Raw genomic sequence first — 12,480 nt, forward strand, 5'->3', positions numbered from 1 at the left:
TTGTACCATTGGCATCTTTATGTGGCTCAGCTTCAGTTGTTTGTTTGTTTGTTTAGTTGGTTGGTTGGTTGACTTTTTGAGACAGGGTTTCTCTGCGCAGCCCTAGCTGTCCTGGAACTCTGTAGAACAGGCTGGCCTCAAACTCAAAGACCCACCTGCCTCTGCCTCGCAAATAAGCAGTGCTTTCTAAAGATGGTCTTCGTTTCTTTCTTTCAGATTTTTATAATGATTTGCATATTGTTGCCAGATATTTAGGTGTAGACAAATTGCTAAACAGTCTTATAATAAAAAACCCAGAGCCAGATATTGGGGAGAAAACCTGAAAGATCAAAGGAATAGGAAAAGCCACAGGCTAACCTCACCTCACCAACACCTCAGCTTCCCAAAAGACCTACTTCCTGTATACCCATGCCTATATACCTTTCTGTTCTGCTATCTCATTTGCTCTCTCTGTCCAACTACATCACTTCCTTTTCCTGTCCAGCTATGTCACTTCCTATCTGTCTGTACAGACCTCCAGACCTTTATGGTTAACTAGTGTTGGAATTTAAGGCATGTGGCCTTGAAATTACAGAGATACAGACAGAGCCCTGCCTCCAAAATGATAGAATTAAAAGCATGTGCTACCATTGCCTGACTTCTATGTCTAATATAGTGGCTGGCTTTTTCCTCGGATCCTCAGATAAATTTTATTGGGGGACACAGATAAAATATCACCAATTTAGGTGCATGCTGTCTTGGTTCCACTGTATTGAAAAATATGAAACAGAAATTGGTGAAGGGAAATGGATTTATTTATAATCTGGCCAAACCAGAGAGAGCAAGAAACCTAATTTCCCCCCTCACATGACTGGAACTGTCTTATAATTGCTAGAAAATCATGGAACAAAGGGTAGAAGTATATAAACTCAAGTGTGGGGCAGGTTTCCCAGTCCTTTCCTCAGTGAAAGAGAATATAGGCCTATTTATTGCAGTTTGCTATTGCAGAGACAGTTTTTTAGTTGCCCTAGCTAAGAAAATGGGGGTCTTAATTATTCCCCTTTTTGAAAAAGAAAAGGGTTGGGTTTTGTAGGATGTACAGTTCCCACCAAGTCCTGTTATGGCAGAGTTATTTGTCCTTATGTTCATTCCTTTGATAGGTATGTAGAATGGAAGTTTTTGCTATCTTTTTGTGGAGGTCAGCTTCAGCTGCTCCAACTATTTCATTCCTATTAAGAGCAATAATTTTGCAAGTTTAAAAATACTTGTGACAGTCTCATAGCCATAGCCATAGGCATAGGCATGAGTATCTTTCTTTAGAATCTCTCCTCTCCTCACTTCAACATATGATTATGTTTACAATATTAAGGCAAATTCCCCTCCCATGTGAGCCTGTGAAATCAATTATGTGTAGCATGAATCTTAATAGGTCTTATTAATAAAATCAAACCTGAGGCCAGTTATTGGGGTGAATGCTGGAAGATCAGAGAGACAGAACAAACCACAGCTACCTCACTTCAACAGTTCCTCAGCTGATCCTGTTTCCTCAGATTGGAAGCCTCTCAGTCCTCATCTGAATGAATCTCAGCTGAACTGTGCTGCTCAAAGCCTAAAAGCTTAACCAGCCGAATGCTTCTAGTTTCTGCTCCTCATGCCTTATATACCTTTCTGTTTTCTAACATCACTCCCTGGGATTAAAGGCTCGCTCTCTGGGATTAAAGGTATGTGTCACCATGCCTGGCTGTATCCTTGAACAGATGGATTTCTGACTATGAAATGCTAGGATTAAAGGCGTGTGCTACCACTGCCTATCCTCTATGTTTAATTTTGTTGCTGTCCTGTTCTCTGACCCCAGATAAATTTATTAGCATGCACAATATTTCGAGGAACACAATACCACCACAATTATGTGCTTTCAAAATACAATGGTAGGATAGGCATCAGGGAGATGTTCCCACTCCAAGAAGGAACAATAGGAGCAAGATAAAAATAGCAGGTCCCTGGTGAGTCCAGTAGGACAAACAGTATTAAGACTTCAGGCTGGGAATCAATCTTCTTTGATTTCATGCCTTCCTTTTGAACACATGGGAATAAAATTAGATTCCCAAACTTCCAGGAGGCTTTACTCCTATGAGTTTTCTAGGAAGAGCCTATGCCACATGTCTCACAAATTGGGAGATATCATACCTGTAATTGTTTCAGCACACTGTGGTTCTGAATTTCTGGTTTCTTGGATATGGCTCTATTTCCATGAACCCAGTAGTCCTTTATGTGGTCTTTATGTAGTGGCCCTGATCCAGGGTCTCCTCTTGTATTGTCCTTATGAGAGTTCTCTGGTGTAGTATCACTCCTATAGCATTCTCTACCTGATTACTGTGGGTTTCTGAGACATTCTTAGAAATGTAGATGAAAGTATCAGCACCTACATATCTTACGCATCCTGTGTGCCTGCAGAGTTAAAAACTATGATCTATGCCCTCTGGAGTAATAGCTTAAGCTGCACTTGGGTCTGTTAAAGCCACAGGTAGAGTAACCAAAGAATACAACCCAATGTGGTTAACTAGAGACATGAAGTAGCCTTGGGCAGTAAGTCAATAAGCATTGAGGCATCTTGCCCCAACCCTTCACTTTCTAGTGGTCTGGGATCTTCCTTTTTAAAGCATTTTTTTCTCCAGCCCCAGGTATCAAGACCTGGGCCTGCGATGTGTGTGGCACTTTCCATTGTCATAATGAAAAGCAGTTATCTGCCTTTTATTCAGTCCAATATTCTTACCAAAAGATCTCTTGGCCATGTCCCTGTTTTTGTTCCCTCAACACATTTTATTCTTTACATGGACAAACTGAGAAATTTCCAAACTCAGTTTCCATAAATCCCACCTAAATAATTTCTCTGTTTTCATATGTACATAATATGTGGAGAGTACTATAGTCTAGATATAAAATGTCCTCCCAATAGCTCGTGTGTTCAAGGTTTGTCCTCTAGCCTATGACACCACTGGGAAGTAATAGTTACTTTATGAGGTGTGCCCTAGAAGATGTGCCCGTTGCTGCAATAGTGGCAAAACTGTCTATGGGGGTAACCAACTGCTCTCTTGATTATATTTGAGGCCTTCTCCATAGGATGGAATTCATGCCTGGTATTGTAAATATGGCCAAAACCCATGGCTAGTGAAGTCATAAGCCCTAGAGGAGAACCTACTGATTTGGTTTTCTTTTCTTTTCTTTGTTTTGCTTTCTCAAGTCAGGGTTTCTTTATGTAGCCTTGGCTGTCCTGGAACTCCCTCTGTAGACCAGGCTGGTGTTGAACTCACAGAGATCCACCTGTCTTTGCCTCCCTAGTACTTGGATTAAAGGTGTGTGCTACCACCACCTGGGTGGTTTTCTTTCTTTCTTTCTTTCTTTCTTTCTTTCTTTCTTTCTTTCTTTCTTTCTTTCTTTCTTTCCTTTATATCCCAACCACACTTTCCCCTCCCTCCACTCTTCCTAGTCTCACTCCAACTTCCCTGTTGGTTCCCCCCACCCCATCCACACCTCCTCTGTTTTGATTCAGAAAAGGGCAGGTGTAGCCATAAGTTTTCTCAGGTTCCACCTGGCCCCACAGTCCCTTGGCCACTTATAAAATAATCACTCAGAAGCTTAATATTAATTATAAATTATACGGCCTATGGCTCAGGCTTCTTGCTAGCTAGCTCTTATAACTTAACTCAACCTATAACTATTAAGCCATGTATTGCCACATGTTCGTGGCTTTGCCTGCATCCCACTACATGTTGCTCCTTGGACAGCTGGCTCACATCTCCCACTCTGCCTTTCTCCTCCCACTTTCTCCATTGGAATTTCCCACCTGGCTCTATCTTGCCCTACCATAGGCCAATGCAGCTTTATTTATTAGCCAATGGGAGCAATACATATTCATAGCATACAGAAAGTCATCCCACAGCACTTCCCCTTTTCTGTCTAATCAAAAACGAAAGTTTTAACTTTAACAGAGTAAAATTACATATAATAGAACAGTTATCAAGCAGGAATTACAGTTACAATATCTAGTCTATTTTTATTTGGCAAAATTAAAGAAAAACACTATCATCCATTTTATTTCTGTGAATCTAAATTTTTATATCTAATTTATCTTTCATTGTAACCAAGGAAAAATACAATTATAACTATCTAGTCTTCAACTCCATCAAAGACCCCAGAAGGATATATTACCTAAGTAAACAGGAAGTGTATCACAAGCAACTTCCATAAATCTAGAATGACAGAGACAGCTGGCTGCCTGAACAGTCACCCAATGTTCCTGTACAACATTAGAGCATCCATCTTCAGCCTATAGATCTGGAGGTTTTTAGTCACTTCTCCCCATGTCCTGTAGAGTATCTGGCAATATCCTCTGTGAAGCAGGAACCTGAAAGACCATCTCACCTTGTTTTGACAAAATTTAGTGGTCATTTTTCCATGGGTCCTGCATGTACAGTCAATATAACATTTTTTAAGCAGTCCAGGCAAGAACAGTTTCTTGCCCAAATGGCTAACTTTTGCCATAAGGAAAGCAAACTCCATATGGAGTTTCTTCAATGCCCATCATCTTCTTTGAAGTAAATTGGTGCTGCCAGGAGCAGATGTGTCTCATTGTCCAGAAAGTCTGAATTTTTAAAACATTTTAAACGCCATATTCCCATAAGTCTTTGAAGTGTTGGGAAGATTATCTATCTAATTGAAATATATCTTTATATATCTAAAAATCTTAACTAACATGACTACAAATTTGATTATCCTAGATGACTATTAATCTGTATTTCTTAATTATATATTACAATTTTAAATGAGCTGCATAAACATAATATCTTAAACAAGAGTAGAAATATACATACAGTACAACAAAATTAACTTTAAATTTATAATAAACTAAAATCTATAGCAATGTAAAACATTTCAAACAAGTTATTGTTCTTAAAAGTGGATTCAATAATCTACCCTTCATCCTATCATATCTATAATACCACCTTTTCTTGTTTAGAAAGAGATTGCATTTATAATCAACCCCCTTTAAATAAAAATAAGCATCTATAAACAGTATTTTGGGAATTGGGGCAAAGCTTCTCCTACTACTTATTTCCTGCTCACTGGGGGTGCTGGTAATCGTATAGGGATACTGAGAAAATTAAAAATTATAGTTAAATCTTGGCTGTAGCATTCTTTGAGGACAGATAATCTCAGCCAGTTGCATTGAAGCTGATTTTGGATGTTGGATCATCTGGGCCATGGTGTCATCAGAGACCTTTCAGGGGGTCTTGGTTAATCAAACCTAATTAGCCTGGAAGCAATCTACAGGTTCTCATTGTCTATGGAAACAAAAGTGGAACCTCTTTTCTAAAGCAATGCATCCTTAGACACAAATTTTGAAGTCAAGATACCTTTAAAATGAATATATTGGTTTAACTCAGCAGTCTTTATAATCAAATGTCTTTCTGCAGTTAAAAATCCCAAAGACAATATAATCCAGACTCTCTGTGTGGTCACCATCTTTACATGGCTTATTATATTACGTTTACTGTCCCTTTAAAGACTTTTTTGTTATCTATTTCTTTGTATAACTGTGTGTCCTTTTTCTCTCTTTCAAGCCTACACACATTTTTGCACATAATGTAAACCGTTTAGAGATTTAATCCATCTGAATCTGTCTTTTGTGTATTTGTAATCTTTTCCTGATCATTGCAAACTGCAGCATGGCTAAGATTGAAACAGCAGTCCAGGCTGTGCCCATTTCAGCTTCCCAACATGGTGGAGGTACCCAGGAAATTCATGCTTACCCTGGCAACTCTGGGGTCCACGCTGCCACCAGGTAGTGTGCAGCTGGCCCATCAACCCTTTTTGTCTGTATGAGTCAAGGCTAAATCCACCATGCACCATGCTGTGCAGCTTGGAGACAGCTCTGTGTACCAAGACAGGAGTCCGCCATGACCGAATGCTGCAGCGTCTCCAGGCCCACGTGAGACATGAAGTAGGAAGCTGTTTTGGGCTCAGTTTTAGAATCTCTTATTAAGTTCTCTTGGGTTTTAGGTGGAAACTTGAGCCAACACGTTGGGCAGCCGAATGTAGCCGTAAGTTTTCTCAGGTTTCATCTGGCCCCACAGTCCCTCAGCCACTTATAAAATAATTATTCAGAGGCTTAAATTATATGACCTATGGCTCAGGCTTCTTACTAGCTAGCTCTTATAACTTAACTCAACCCATAACTATTCATTTATGTATTACCATGTGTTCTGTGACTTTACCTGCATCCTATTACATGAGTTTGTAGGCTTTCTGTTGTTTCTATTGTTGTTGAAATATAGCTTTAATCTGTGGTGGTCTGATAGAATACAGGGAATTATTTCAGTTTTCTTGTGTCTGTTGAGACTTGCTTTGTGACCAAGTATGTGGTAAACTCTGGAGAATGTTCTGTGAGATGCTAAGAAGAATGTGTATTCTTTTGTATTGGGGTGAAATGTTCTGTAGATATCTGTTAGATCCATTTGGTTCATAATGTCTATTAGCTCCATTATTTCTCCGTTTAGTTTTTTCTGAATGATCTGTCCATTGGTGAGAGTGGTGTGTGGATGTCTTCCTCTATCAGTGCATGAGGGTTGATGTACAATTTAAGCTTTAGTAGTGTTTCTTCTGCATGTGGGTGTTCTTGTGTTTGAAGCATAGATGATGAGAATTGCCATGTCATTTTAGTGGATTTTTCCTTTCATGAGTATGAAGTATACTTCCCCATCTCTTTAGATTAATTTTGGTTTGAAGCCTATTTTGTTAGATATTAGAATGGCTACACTTGCTTCTTGCAGCCATTTGTTTGGAAAATATTTTTCCAAGCCTTTACTCTAAGGTAATATCTTTCTTTGATGCTGAGGTGTGTTTCTCATATGCAGCCGAAGGATGGATCTTGTTTTCACATCTATTCTGTTAGCCTCTGTCTTTTTATTGGGGAATTGAATCCATTGATATTGAAAGATAACAATGACCAATGATTGTTAATTCCTGTTGTTTTATTGTAGTTGTTGGTTGTGGTAGTGTTCATGTGTGTGTGTGTGTGTGTCCTTATTTGCGTTATGCTAGTGTGAAATTATTTATTGCCTCTGTTTTCATGGGTATATATAACCTCCTTGGCTTGAAGTTTTCCTTCTAATATCTTCTGTAGGGGTGGATTTGTGGATAGATATTGTTTAAGTTTAACATTGTCATCCTGTTTTCTCCATCTATGGTGATTGAAAGTTTGCTGGGTATAGTAGTCTGAGCTGGCATCTGTGGTCTCTAAGAGTCTGCAACACATCTGTCCAGTCCCTTTTGGCTTTTAGAGTTTCCATTGAGAAGTTGTGTGTAATTCTAATAGGTCTCCCATTATATGTTACATGACCCTTGCAGCTTATGATATTCTTTCTTTGTTCTTTATGTTTAGTATTTTGATTATTATGTAGCCAGGGATCTTTCTTTTCTTGTCCAATATATTTGGTATTCTGTAAGCTTTTTGTACCTTTATAGGCATGTCCTTCTTTAAGTTAGGAAAATTTTCTTTCATGATTTTATTAAAAATATTTTCTGGGCCGTTGAGCTAGGAATCCTCTCCTTCTTCTATTTCTATTATTTTTAGGTTTGGACTTTTCATAGTGTCCCAGATTTCCTGGATATTTTGTGTCAAGAACTTTTTAGATTTAGCATTTTCTTTGACTGGTGTCTCTATTTCTTCTATTGTATCTTCAACACCTGAAATTCTCTCTTCTCTCTCTTGTATTCTATTGGTGATGCTTGCATCTGTAGTTCCTATTTGCTTACCTAGATTTTCCATTTCCATAATTCCCTCAGTTTGTGTTTATTGCTTTTATTTCCATTTTCAAGTCTTAAATAGCTTTATTCATTTTCTTTAACTGTTTGTTTTCTCTTGGCTTTCTTGACATTCTTTAAGGGATTTATTCATTTCCTCCAATGTTTTTATTGTCTTTTCCTCAATTTCCTTAAGGGATTTATTAATTTCCTCTTTAAGAACCTCTATCATCCTCATAAAATTGTTTTAAAGGTCTTTTTCTTGTGCTTCAGCTGTGTTGCAATATACAGGGCTTACTGTAGTGGGATGGCTGGGTTCTGGTGGTGCCATATTGTCCTGGCTGTTGTTGACTGTGTTCTTACACTTAGATTTAGGCATCTGGATTTGGAGTGATTACAGGTCTAGGTGCTGATTTCTAGATTTGTCTTTGTTGGATGGGTATTTTCTTCCTTGGTTTCTGTTTCCTGTCTGGTCTTCTGGTTATGGTGGCCTTTGGTTGAATAGAGGGTCTCCACTTGCATTGGGGGATGGAAGATTCCACAACCTCCTTACTCTTATATCCTCCATGACTCTAAAACCAGAACTAGATGGACAATGCTGTCAAATTCATCTGTCTGCTTGTGGTGAAGCCTGGCTCCTCCTTGAATGTACAAGTGCATACACTCTCCCTTTTTGCTGCTTTTTAGGATCATAAACTTACCCAGTCCTTTCCTTATAAAAGTTAGAAACTTAGCTAGATGAGGGCTTGCCCTGAGGGCACCTCTCCCTTTATTCCATTTTGCCAAAATATCACAAGAATGGTCTCCAGCCAAGTTGCTAATATTGTTCCCCTCTGAAACCTCTTCATATGGGTCTCTGTAGTTTATATTTCACTCAACACCACTGTCTTCCACGCTCCTACTAGGATGGCCTGTTAAGCCCTGGTTATAGTGTTCAACTCTTCCCTAGTCCAAGTCCCAAAGTCTTCAACACTCTCCCAACAAACAGCATGGTCAGGTCTATAATAGTAATAGCCCACTTCCTGAATCAATGTCTGCCTTAGTTACTTTTCTATTGATATGATAAAGCATTATGACCAAGACAACTTATAAAGGGAGCATTTGATTGGCTTACAGTTTCAGAGGGTTAGAGTCCACAATGGTGGTGGAGCAAAGGCATGGCAACAACAACAGCTGAGCACTCACATCCTTATTCAAAATCAGAAGGAAGAGAGAGCACACTAAGAATTAACAAGTCTTTGAAACCTCAAAGCCCACCCCCAGTGATACACCTCCTTCAACAAGGCCACACCTCCTAAGCCTTCCCAAACAGTTGCACAAACTGAATACCAAGTATTCTAAGATATGAGCCTATGGAGGCCATTCTCATTCAAACCATCACTCATGATGACAGGCTTTGTGGCTTGACTGAAGTTGGAGGTCCAAGCAACACTTGATGTGGTCTGAATATAACAGCTTTGAGTGGTCTTTTATCCTTTGAGAAAGTCTCCAGATAGGCACAATCCTCCAAGTTAACATGGGAGGTGATTCTGAAAAGGTGAGGTCAGACTTGGGACTGTACTTATCCTAGAAGTCAGTGACAGCCTTGATTAGCTGTCACTAAGATATAACAAGCTGAGACAGCTTATGAGCCTTATGATCTAACAATAGGTCATTGTGGAGGAAGAACCTAACATAATGGCTTCTAAAATGGCTAAGATAAGTGATAGACTTAGAGGTGATGTGGAATCTTAAAAGTGACACGGGAAGGAGAATGGACCAAAACTGTTTAGTCTCAAGTGTGAACTTAGGGAGATCTTTTAAGGGTTGATCCTTTTGATCTTCGCAGAAAATTGAAGTTTCCAGGTGTTATAAAAATAATATTTATTTTTTGAGAGATTAATTTACTCTTTTTTCTTTCTTTTTTTACTTTATTTATTTATTTTTACTCTAGTTTCCCCTCCTTTCTCTCCTCTCATTTCCTCCCCATACCTCTCTTCTGCCATGCCCCTCTCAACCCATTCCTCCTGTTTCTGTTCAGAAAGGGGCAAGCCTCCCATGAGTATCAACAAAGCATGGCATGTCAAGTTGCAGTAAGACTAAGCTCCTCCCCTTGTATTAAAGCTGGACAAGGCGACCCAGTATGAGGAGTAGGGTCCCAGTAACCAGTAAAGAGTCAGAGACAGCCACTGTTCTCACTGTTTGGAGTCACACAGGAGGACCAAGCTACACAACTGTCACATATATGCAGAGGGCCTAGATCAGTCCCATTCAGGCTCCCTGGTTATTGATTCAGACTCTGTGACTTCCTATGAGACCAGGTTAGTTGTTTCTGTGAGTTTTCGTGGGATGTCCTCTACCCCTTTGGCTCCTAAAATTTCCTTCCTTTCTTCAAAAGGATTTCCCAAGCTCAGCCTAATGTTTCTCTGTGGGTCTCTGCATTTGATTCCATCAGTTACTGGACAAAGGCTTTCTGATGACAATTGGGGTAGCCACCAATCTGATCACTATTGATAGGGGTCTTAGCTAGGGTCATCCTTTTAGATTTGTGAGAGTTTCCCCTGCATCAGGTGTCTACCTGACCCTGAAATGCACCCCCTTTCCAGTCATCTTTTTTTATTTATTTTATAATTTAATTTAATTTTACATATCAGCCATGGATTCCCCTGTCCTCCCTCCTCCAGCCCACCCCCCATTCCCATCTCCTCCAGGGCAAAGACTCCCCTGGGGATTCAGCTCACGCTGCTAGATTCAATTGAGGCAGGTCTAGTCCCCTCTTCCCTTCCCCCAAGCTGAGCAAAGTGTCTCAGCATAGGCCTCAGGTTCCAAACAGCCAGCTCATGCACTAAGGACAGGTCCTGGTCCCACTGCCTGGGGGCCTCCCAAACAGTTCAAGCTAATCAACTGTCTTGCTTATCCAGAGGGCCTGACCCAGTTGGGGGCTCCTCAGCCATTGGTTCATAGTTCATGTGTTTCCACTTGTTTGGCTATTTGTCCCTGTGCTTTTTCCAATCATGGTCTCAACATCTCTTGCTCATACAATCCCTCCTCTTTCTTGACAATTAGACTCCTGGAGCTCCACCTGGGGCCTGGCCAAGGACCTCTGCATCTGCTTCCATCAGTCATTGGATGAGAGTTCTAGCACGACAGGGTGTTTAGCCATCCAATCACCAGAGTAGATCAGTTTGGGCTTTCTCTCAACCATTGCCAGTAGTCTATTGTGGAGGTATCTTTGTGGATTTCTGGGGACCTCTCTAGCACTTTGCTTCTTCCTATTCCCATGGGGTCTTCATTAATCATGGTCTCTTATTCCTTGTTCTCCCTCTCTGTTCTTGATCCAGCTGGGATCTCCTGCTCCCCTAAGCTCTCTTTCCCCTGACCCTTGCCTTTCAATACCTCTCCTCACATCCAGTTTGCTCATCCATTTCTCTGTCATTGGGTGATCCCTGTGTCTTTCTTAGGGTCCTGTTTTCTAGGTAGCCTCCCTGGAGCTGTGAGTAGCAGTCTAGTCAACCTTTGTTTTACATCTAGTATCCTCCTATGAGTGAGTACATGTTTATCTTTCTGAGTCTGGGTTACCTCACTCAGGATATTTTTCTAGATCCATCCATTTGCCTACAAACCTCATGATGTCATTGTTTTTCTCTGCTGAGTAGTACTCCATTGTGTATATGTACCATATTTTATTTATCCATTCTTCTGTTGAAGGGAATCTAGGTTGTTTCCATGCTCTGGCTATTACAAATAATGCTGATATGAACATAGCTGAGCATGTGTCCTTGTGGTATGATTAAGCATTCCTTAGGAATATTCCCAAGAGTGGTATAGCTGGGTCTTGGGGGAGATGGATTCCAAATTCTAAGAAAGCACCATATTGATTTCCAAAGTGGCTGTACAAGTTTGCATTCCCACCAACAGTGTAGAAGTGTTCCACTTGCTCTGTGTCATCTCCAGCATAAGCTGTCTTCAGTGTTTTTTATCTTAGCCATTCTGACAGGTGTAAGATGATATCTCAGAGTTGTTTTAATTTTCATTTCCCTGATGATTAGGGATGTTGAGCGATTCCTTAAATGTCTTTCAGCCATTTGTGCTTCCTCTGTTGAGAATTCTTTGTTTAGCTCTATATCCCATTTCTTAATTGGAGTGTTGGGCATTTTGATGTCTAATTTCTTGAGTTCTTTATATATTCTGGATATCAGCCCTCTGTCAGATGTGGGGCTGGTGAAGGTCTTTTCCCATTCTGTTGGCTGTTGCTTTGCCTTGTTGACTGTGTCCTTTGCCCTACAAAAGCTTCTCAGTTTCAAGAGGTCCCATTTATTAATTGTTGTGCTCAGTGTCTGTGCTGCTGGTGTTATATTTAGGAAGTGATCTCCTGTGCCAATTCATTCAAGAGTACTTCCTACTTTCTCTTCTATTAAGTTTAGTGTAACTAGATTTATGTTGAGGTCTTTGATCCACTTGGACTTGAGTTTTGTGCATGGTGACAGATATGGGTCTATTTGTAATCTTTTATATATTGACATCCAGTTATGCCAGCACCATTTGTTGAAGATGCTTTCTTTTTTCCATTGTACAGTTTTGGCTTCTTTGTCATAAATTATATGTTCATAGGTGTGCGGATTAATGTCACGGTCTTCAACTCAATTCTATCGGTCCACATGTCAATTTTTATGCCAGTACCAAGATGTTTTTCTTACTGTAGCTCTATAGTAGAGCTTG

The sequence above is a fragment of the Onychomys torridus genome, chromosome X, assembly GCF_903995425.1.
Source record: "Onychomys torridus chromosome X, mOncTor1.1, whole genome shotgun sequence".
Classification (NCBI taxonomy): Eukaryota; Metazoa; Chordata; class Mammalia; order Rodentia; family Cricetidae; genus Onychomys; species Onychomys torridus.